Genomic DNA, 10365 nt, shown 5'->3' with positions numbered 1-10365 from the left:
TCAAGGATGACAGACTCCACTTTCTCTGCAGCAAGACAGCTCATAACTTTTTTACAGTGTCTCCCTGTCCTCAGACCTGTATATGTTCTTCTGTAATAGATAACTATACACTATCATTGCAATCTACACTACAGCTCAAACGTTTGAAGTCAATTTTCACCTGGTTTATAACCATGTGATCTGTCCACACAGCAGTGATGGCTACTAAAAATGGGCCCATGTATAAGTGTGTAGACATTTCCTAATGCATCATGGGTGATTTAACATAAATGATTCATTAAACACACATCTGTGAAAACATTTCTGATAAACTTTGCCTAATTTTATGTTATAGCAAATATAATTTTAAAATTAAAACAAGAATATTTGATTCTGACCACAAACTTTTGAGCAGTAGTGTGTGTTGTATGCATGTGTCTGTCTGTATCTGATCAGGATTTTGTCATCAGTGTCAACAAAACGCTCATTTTTTAGCTGTTTCTATCATCAAAATTGAGTTGGAGTGTTTTAACTCTGGTGGCAATCTCTCCCTAACAAGTCCACTTTATTGCGTGCTCATTTTCTCCTATTAGTTGCTCATACGTATATAATTAGGAAACATGCATTAAGTCAGTGGTCCTCAACCTTTTTTGCGCCACGGACCGGTTTATGCCCGACAATATTTTCACGGACCGGCCTTTAAGGTGTCGCGGATAAATACAACAAAATAAAACTAGTACCGGTACCGGAAAAAAAGAAGATTTATTTATGACACACTTGAACAGACCCAGGGACACCGAGTTAACGATAAAAACGATAACAAAATAACGCTGAATACCGATAAAAACCCTGAAAACCATACATTTCACACCTGAGCCTCAACTCTCGCGGCCCGGTACCAAACGACTCACGGACCGGCACCTTTCCGAGGCCCGGGGGTTGGGGACCGCTGCATTAAGTGCACTAATTTCTCACACTTATCAGTGGCTCATGGTTGCTTAAGGCCTATGTCTGTACTTGACCACAGAGGCAGAGCATCATTCAAACTGCCAGCTGCCTATCTTGGGAGCTTTTCAAGGATGACAGACTCCACTTTCTCTGCAGCAAGACAGCTCATAACTTTTTTACAGTGTCTCCCTGTCCTCAGACTTCTATATATTCTTCTGTAATAGATAACTATACACTATCATTGCAATCTACACTACAGCTCAAAGGTTTGAAGTCAATTTTCACCTGGTTTATAACCATGTGATCGGTCCACACAGGAGTGATGGCTACTAAAAATGGGCCCATGTATATGTGTGTAGACATTTCCTAATGCATCATGGGTGATTTAACATAAATGATTCATTAAACACACATCTGTGAAAACATTTCTGATCATTTTCATGTAATATTATGTTAAAAGTAAATGTAAATTATTAATTAAAAAGACGACAGTTTGAATCTGACCACAAACCTTTGAGCAGTAGTGTGTGTTGTATGCATGTGTCTGTCTGTATCTGATCAGGATTTTGTCATCAGTGTCAACAAAACGCTCATTTTTTAGCTGTTTCTATCATCAAAAATTGAGTTGGAGTGTTTTAACTCTGATGGCAATCTCTCCCTAACAAGTCCACTTTATTGCGTGCTCATTTTCTCCTATTAGTGGTTCATAGGAGTCTAACTAATGAACTGTATGCATGTTTCCTAATCTGTCACACTTATCAGTGGCTCATGGTTGCTTAAGGCCTATGTCTGTACTTGACCACAGAGGCAGAGCATCATTCAACCTGCCAGCTGCCTATCTTGGGAGCTTTTCAAGGATGACAGACTCCACTTTCTCTGCAGCAAGACAGCTCATAACTTTTTTACAGTGTCTCCCTGTCCTCAGACTTGTATATGTTCTTCTGTAATAGATAACTATACACTATCATTGCAATCTACACTACAGCTCAAACGTTTGAAGTCAGTTTTCACCTGGTTTATAACCATGTGATCTGTCCACACAGCAGTGATGGCTACTAAAAATGGGCCCATGTATAAGTGTGTAGACATTTCCTAATGCATCATGGGTGATTTAACATAAATGATTCATTAAACACACATCTGTGAAAACATTTCTGATAAACTTTGCCTAATTTTATGTTATAGCAAATATAATTTTAAAATTAAGACAAGAATGTTTGAATCTGACCACAAACTTTTGAGCAGTAGTGTGTGTTGTATGCATGTGTCTGTCTGTATCTGATCAGGATTTTGTCATCAGTGTCAACAAAACGCTCATTTTTTAGCTGTTTCTGTCATCAAAATTGAGTTGGAGTGTTTTAACTCTGATGGCAATCTCTCCCTAACAAGTCCACTTTATTGCATGCTCATTTTCTCCTATTAGTGGCTCATAGGAGTCTAACTAATGAACTGTATGCATGTTTCCTAAACTGCCACACTTATCAGTGGCTCATGGTTGCTTAAGGCCTATGTCTGTACTTGACCACAGAGGCAGAGCATCATTCAACCTCAATTCAAATATTATTCCTTAAAACTTGCATAGATCACCAATTATGAATGACGATTGATTAAATATTAACTGGTGTATGGATTGCAACAATAATAGCGAGTGTGTAGATTATATTACCTTTCCTCAGTTTATCACATTAAATCTCAGCTTACTAGTGACCCAGCATTTTTCTAAGTACAGAAGCGCTAAACAACATCATTTTTTCAAGTAATATAAAAATCATCTTTATATATTACCTTTTTAAACATCCCATTTTTCTTTCTAATGTCATTAAAACAATTTTGCACATTTGAATAACAGTAGTCAGACCTCCAGATCTTTTAAGCTTTCAGTTTTTTTCTCAGTGTCACACATGGATTAGTTTTCGTCTATTTCAATAAGAAAGTCAAATCTTCAAACCCTAAAGCAATCTTTGTTTCTTTCAATCATTCCAATATTTTTCATCTTCTGTTATATAATTGCAGTTAACCAGGGCTTAGCTACTCTGATCTACAGGAATTTTGGGGGTGTGGATACCCATTTTCTTTTTTTCATAGGTGCGGAGCCTTTTTCTACAAAATTACGAATAAACTGCATTTTTTAAAATTACCTTTAACATAAATGTAGACTGACAAGTAACTCAACCTTTAACACAGTGATCAGTAGAGAAGAAAGAAAATAACCCATTTCAAAATTTCTAGTTCAGATCAAACTTATTGTTCTGATTAAGGAAACAGTAAATCTGGCCACATTATTGTCCCGATCCTCCAATTTTCCCTTTCCAATGTGACTAAATAAAATTCAACTTTTTTTTTAAATAAAAGCAGTTGCACACCCAGATATTTCTTACAGTAAAAATCCTCCAACAACCTTTCAAAAGAAATTTTTTTGTCTTTCCTCAATTTTGAGACCAACTGAACCCACAAACCTGAAGCTGCAGACCCCAAACTAACCAAATTTAATGTTTCCTTAATCAGCACAGTAATTTTTAAGTCTTTATGTGTTATGTTTACTCACAGTTTTGATGCTTGCTTCTTCGACTTGACCCACGATTAGCTCTGCACCATCGCTCTGCTGTTTCCTCTCTCCTCATGCTTCTCCTTCATGTGTCCTGTCCTCAAATATAATCCAACCTGCCTCCTTGTTTCCTCCTTGACTTGTATTCGCAAAATTTCCAGTTAAATTAAGAGTAATCCAGAAAAGTTTTCCTGCTTCAAAAGCTCTTCCAGTTGCCTGTCTTCTTGTCCTCCTTCAAATGTGCATTTTATGAATTTGTATTTATTTGACTTCATATTGCCATGACAACATAACACAGAGCATCATGGTAGATTAAAGCAGGTGGTTCTGTCCGCTACAGAAATGCTGATAAACTCAATTTATTTGAGTTGTCTTAACTTAGAAAAACTAAGTAAGATGGAAGTTTTTCTTCTCAGTGTGGAAGGATGAAAGATGTGTTTTGAAAATGCCACGTCACTACCGTCCTCCTCCCTAGCACGGATCAGTCCGCATGTTCATGGTGCCAGCATTTTTTATGTAATATGTTGAGCAAACCTAGAAAAGCGTCAGCTCAAGGGATTATTGTTGTCATTGCTGTGGATCTTTACCTGATACACTGACTTGGTGAGTAAATGTTTACTCTTATTCAAACTGATTTTGTGGCTTCTCTTAGTTTAGCACCAGGTTTATAATCGTGCTAGCTAGTTAGTGTTAGCCTAGCGTTGCTGCTGCGGCTGGGCTCATGTTACTTAAAAATTAACACCACAGCCTTAAAAACCTTATATAAAAATATGTCTGTGAAATTTTCTGTTGATTGTTTGAAATAAAAAAGTGAGATAAGAGCCCAGACAAAATTCTTCGGGGGTGAAAACAATAAGCCAAGAGTTAGCTGTGCTCGCGGACTCTTATCAAGCCTTGACCTCCCGGTCAGCTGGGTAACAGAGCTCTCCGAAAACGTGGAAGCACTTTTGCAAATATGTGATATTTTGATAAATTAAGTAGATATTTGAGCATTACACATCTACATTCTCCACTGAAAATATCTTAAAAGGTTATTTTGTGACCCAGAAAGGGTAATCTAGGGGAAAGGAGGATCGCATATGTCGGCCACGGTTGTCGGAGCCTGTGCGTACTTGTAAGCTCGCCAATGGCGGAGGAGCGCGGCTTATTGCTTTTTCTGGGTCACAAAATCAACTTTTAAGATATTTTCAGGCGAGAATGTAGCTGTCGAAAGTTCAAATATCTGCTCGATTTATCAAGACATCACATATTTGCAAAAATGCCCCGACGTTTTCTGAGACGTCCATTTTTTCCATGCTTTGTGGCACCTTGAACATCTGTGGCATCTATTAATGTCAAATCTAGCCTTTATTTAACAACATAAGCAAACTCTATGTTACAATGATTGCACAGCCATTAAGGATCAAATCGGTTTCTGAAAAATGTTCTGTTTTTTCTCCCTCTGCTTGCTTCTTACTGTCTTTGAGGCTCGGGACCAGCACTCCTGCTGTTGGACAGAAAGACATCAACTCAGTGGTAAGTATTTTGGTTTTCCAATATATTAGCAACTGTCAGTGACATTTATATTAATCAGGCTGAACTTTAGATCAGCCTGTTTTACTTATTGTTTTATTTGTTTTTTGGTTTGGGGAAGTTGTTTCTTTACTGATCTTTTCCTGTCTTCTGTTATTAGACTTGAGATATGACTGCACTAGGCTGTTGCTGGTGACTCCAGTTAATTCTACAAGACATGCTGTGTAAGTAAACAAACAACAACAGTTTGGTCTGCATTTCTTGAAAGATCACATCCCCCAAACTTAGTTTAGAGGGTCTACACTGAATATAGTGAAGTCTGCAAGTTTTCTAACAGCAAAATTTGTTTTGTGCCCAAATCATTTTGCACATCATTAGAATGAAAGTTATTGGCCATGTTTGCATAGCCCTTTTTAAAATGATGCTTTCATGACATTATTGTGTGTCGGGTGGGGGTCAGGGCTATCCAGACTGACAATTGGGACATTGAATGTCACCTCTCCGGTGGGGAGGGAGCCTGAGATTGTCCAAATTGGAGTCTGTTTTATACCAAATGCAGAAAAAAATGTTTTAAGAAAGCAATTAAGTTCATGTTCCAAAAAATATGATTGTTTGCTTGTAGGACACCAGGAGAGATGAGTCCTCCGTCACAGATGGTGTGGTCAGTGAAGATGGTCGCCTGCAGGTTCAAGCTCATTGCATCTCCAACCCACATCCACTGCCACTGTACTTAAGGGAAGTTAAAGACTTTCTTCTGCACCTACATTTGGATCACCTCGATCCATGATAGTCATTCAGGCAGTAATGCCTGGACTGGAAACAAGCCATCCTTAAAACATTCCAACATTCCAGCTCATGTGTTGGAATGCAAAACAAATGTGTTGTTTAAATTAGAGACTGCACTTGTGACAGAACAACAAATATTTTATTTTGATTATATAAGTAATGTAAGTACAAAACAAACTTGTGGTAGGCCTAAACTTATTTTTAGAATAATTACATCTGCGACCTTGTTTCATTGTAAGATTATAACAGTGATGGCAATATAATTGTTTGTTGTTCAGCAGAACAGTGTCCAGTATGTTGGCTGTTATACTTTGTTGTGTTTGAAAATAAAAGTTGGTCTGATTTTAACATCATGACAAAAAGTGTTGTTAATTATTTTTAATCATATTCAGGTTACCACAAATTGTTTTTTCATTTAGTTGAACTTGAAATGTTTGTCAGTAAGTAAACAATTAGCACTGTACAGTCAGAAATATCAAGTTATTCTTAATACTGCAGACTTGCACTGTATAAGTTGTCCTAACAGTCATCTTAAGTAAGCTTTACTTAGTTTTTTTGAGGCAATGAGTTTCCTTAATTTTTTTGAGTTCTGGGAACTAACAAGGCTTTACAGTGTACTCAAAATGAGTAAGTTGCCCTAACTTGGTCAACTTACGTAAACTTGATCCAATTTTCTTGAGTTCTGGGAACAAATGAGCTTGTACAGAGTACTCAAAATAAATAAGTTGTCCTAATTTAGTCATTTTTAGCTAAGCTTTACTCAATTTTTTTGAGGCAACGAGTTTCCTCAATTATTTTGAGTTCTAACTAATTAGATTTTACAGTGTGTAAGAGCAGGAATTTAACTACAAACCCTCATAGTTCCCGTCAGTATCATTCATTCTGCTCTGCCTCAATGGTCACAGTGGCTAGTTTAAGTACGTTTGCCCCATAGAAATCCACTGATGTTCAGTGAGTCCCTTTGATACATGTTTAGACCTTCATAATTTTCAGGGTGCATGAGTGTTATATCTCCATCTCATCCTAAACATTTTACCAACATGTAAAAGGCATACGTCCACAAGATTTTGATTTTTTTTAATTGAAACTTGTTTTATTCTGAATAAACGTGTGAGATGGCCCTCGGGCCTCTAAATCCACGTCCAGGTTTGGGTGACTACTTGGATTAGGGGAGTATTATTTAGAGCAATGTTTGTCACTTTGGTTAATTGCTAAACTCAGGCCGTTTTTGTTCAGTCTTTTTCTAACTGAACTTTCACATTTAACATGCTAACTGAAGCCTGTAGAGTCTGAGCTGTAGCTCTTTTATTTTCTGTATTGTACAGTCTGACTTAGGGGTGGATTTGCTGGGATTGGTGACTGTGTTGCATGTTTTGAATAATCTTCTTCAGAGTAGACTTTTGGTGTAAGCTGATAGTGAATGAAGAAAACTATAAAAAGCTGCTGTGGTTTTAATTTTCCAAGAGAGGTAATGCACATAATGCAGAGACGAGCGCACGGGGGATATCCAAATTCTAGGAAGGCAGCCTGCTGCTGTACACAGGCGGATTCTTCTCAGTCAGAGTTCTTAACAACTTGACTGTTTTCTCAAACCACACACAGAGTGCTGTTTCCATTCTGGGAAGTCTACTCATTGGTGTAGGCAGCTCTTCAAATTATAAGTAGCTATATATGAGCAGCTATATTAGCTTTGACTTATCATATGTTAAATATTATACTTTCCTGGTTTAAAATTTATGATGGCTCAAAATTCAAACCTTACAAATTAAAACCCTGAATCATCACCACCTGTGTGAACTACAAGGGTGCCATCCTTTTTCTTTTCAATCCATTAAGTACCACATTTTACACACTGAGCAAGAAAGGAAGTAAGCTCTTCATGGTGACCCCAGAAATTTTAATGTATCACTTTCTAGCATACTACTGACACTGCTCGACATCTTCTTTTCTTTTTTTTGCGTGTCCCGTTTGGTTCTTTTGCCATCAGAATTATTGTGGAAAGACAAAGAAAGATGCCCAACAGATTTACTTTACCAAATGGACCATCCCAGCCTTGCCTTAATGATCTATTTGATTCACCTTTGCTTTTATTGTTTATTTTGTTTTATTTTCACTTGCTAAACATGGGACAGATTTGACTGCGGGAAAGAAAACGGAGAAAGAAAGAGGGAAAGAAAAACAGCGGGGAAGAGGAACGTGATAAAGGACAAAAAAGAAAAACAAACAGACAAAAAAATACATATATCCATCACCTGGATCACCTGTCAGGAAAGAAAACGAGCAAAAAAAAAGAGAGCAATATAATAAATAACATCATCGCGATGATCTATGTGAATATAACAGTAAATACTAAATATTGAATATTATTGTGCAGCACGTAAGATCGACAGCACACAGTGTGCTTTGAGGTAGGAGCCAGAGTGACGGGGGGGGGGGGTGTCACTGCTCGACATCTCACAGTACAGTATAAGAGTCCCGCCACAAGGAGACACTAAAGGCTTTCAAACCAACAGTTTCTGCTTCCAAAGTGGCGCCAGCCGTCACCACCGATCATCGTACTTATGTAACATAGACTGTGGATGCATGTTTAAGTTGATACATCACTTAAAGCCACCACTGTTCAGGCATCACATCTGTCCATTAGGTTTCCCTTTCATACTCAACATTTTTATCCCTGGGTACTAACTTTTTTGTTTTTGCTGACTGTTTATTTATTTGTTTGTTTGTCTAATGCTCTTGTTGCACTGCTAAATAGGCTGTAGCCAACATGATTTATAAAGGGATTATAAAATCTAAGAAATTACTGCATTATTTTACTCTTATTAAACTCACTTTCCTAAAAACTGATTGCAGCTTCTACTTTGTGATGTCAATGTTATGTCTCTAAATTATTTCATATCATTCATGGGAGATATGCTTGACAAATGATAAGTTAACAAGTCACTGCTACCAGCCTAATCAATTCATTGGGGCGACCTGCGTGTTGTGCTGCATTGTCTGATTTGGTCATAGTGTGTAAACACCTCTAGAGGCCACTGTTGTATAGCTGCTGCAAACTGAACGTGCCCGTACCAGAGGTTATACTTAAAATGGCAGCTGCCAGGAAGTCTCTTTGGACATTTGTGTTCGCCCTTTATGAAATAGATATGTTGTATTACAAGGTATTAATGCACCCTTGCATTGGTAAAATAAATTCTACTAGAATAGCTGATACTCCCTTACAGAAGATTTATTTTGACCTTTCTAAAGCCTTCTTTAAAAATTAGAAAATAAAATGAAAACAGGCATATCAAAAAAAGCCTACTAGAAATACTACTCTGCATTACATCCTAACACTTGGCTAAATCCTAATATGTAATTCTGGTTTAATAGTTTATTTCACTAAATGTGATTATGCACTGAAAAAGAACATGTTGGGTTTACTTAATTCAATAGTGGACACTGGTTGCACACAGATGTTTTGCTTTGGCAGGAGCTTAAACAACTGAGGTGAAGTTATTCATATTCAATAAACCTGTGCAATTTGTGTTGATAAAATATGATTGAAACATGTTTTGGTGAAGTAATTTGAGCTCCTGGATATTTTAATTCTTCACAAATTTCACACTTTATTCCAACACTATTCAGTGACTTTTACCCAAATACTATTTGGTCACTGAAGTATTATGTTATCTTCAAATGACATGTTGGTATTATATTCTAAATACACAATTTTCCAGTGAAGGCCTTACAACAGATTGTATTGTTCTCTTCCAAGATGGTTGCCAGCATCCACCTTTCAAAACAAAAACAGTAATTTCACTATAGTGACAGTAGGTGAATCAGCGGTCTGAAACACACGGCCCGGGGCCGACTTGCGTGAGGCCCACATCACCCCTACTTGCCACCCGTACTGTTGACGTGAGGAAATATTGTGCATTTTGGTCCTTGAAGTTAGTTTTTGTTACGGGGGATTTTGTTGTTGAGTGCAATGTGAAAATAACTTCTATAAAAAGCAAAAAATGATTTAATATGAAGGCAATATGAGCAGAGAGTAAAACCATGTTGAGGGATTGGCTGTGTTAGTTCAGTGAGAGTTATTTGTAAAGAAAACAATTTTCACTAGTAGACATAAATGTACACTTATGTCTGCATTTTTATTTTGTTAAATAAAACAAAAATTATAGCAAAGTGCTGCCACATGTCTGAGTGCCAATTCTTTTTTTATTCAATGAAAGGTTTTAGTTAATTAAGATTGAGGAAAAAGAATTTGCATTCACATTTGCAGTTTTGCCTTGTTATACAATATTTGAAAATTAAAACAAAACACTACATTTTCTGAAATATTAGTGAGTTTTTTCTTGTTTAAAGACAAACGTTTTTATACTACTTGAACACTAAAGTGACCCTCCAATGTGATGACAGTGCCAGCAGTGGCCCACAGCTCATTTAATGCTTTCTCCTAATTGGCTCATAATGGTCTCTCATATGTATGAACTATGTAGGCTATCTCTATTTTAAAATAATGGGTGGGCAATGAGAGCATCTCCTCGATGTGTACAACAGGACAACAGGGAATACAGAGAACTGACTGAGGACTTTGTCAACTGGTGCCA

At 37.1% G+C, this 10365-nt stretch overlaps 1 long non-coding RNA gene across 1 annotated transcript; it reads left to right on the top strand.

The window, feature by feature from the left end:
* The first annotated feature begins 4568 nt into the window (after window positions 1-4568).
* On the top strand, window positions 4569-5818 carry LOC309711765. The gene is made up of 3 exons (XR_014278097.1): window positions 4569-4987; window positions 5145-5208; window positions 5607-5818. It is a non-coding gene; the product is annotated as an uncharacterized lncRNA (long non-coding RNA).
* The last annotated feature ends 4547 nt before the right edge of the window (window positions 5819-10365 follow it).

Source organism: Aulonocara stuartgranti, assembly GCF_965226115.1.
Source record: "Aulonocara stuartgranti genome assembly, chromosome: 7".
In the NCBI taxonomy this organism is placed as follows: Eukaryota; Metazoa; Chordata; class Actinopteri; order Cichliformes; family Cichlidae; genus Aulonocara; species Aulonocara stuartgranti.
The sequence above is the reverse complement of the archived record's forward strand: the minus strand, read 5'-3'. Positions and strand labels throughout refer to the sequence as shown.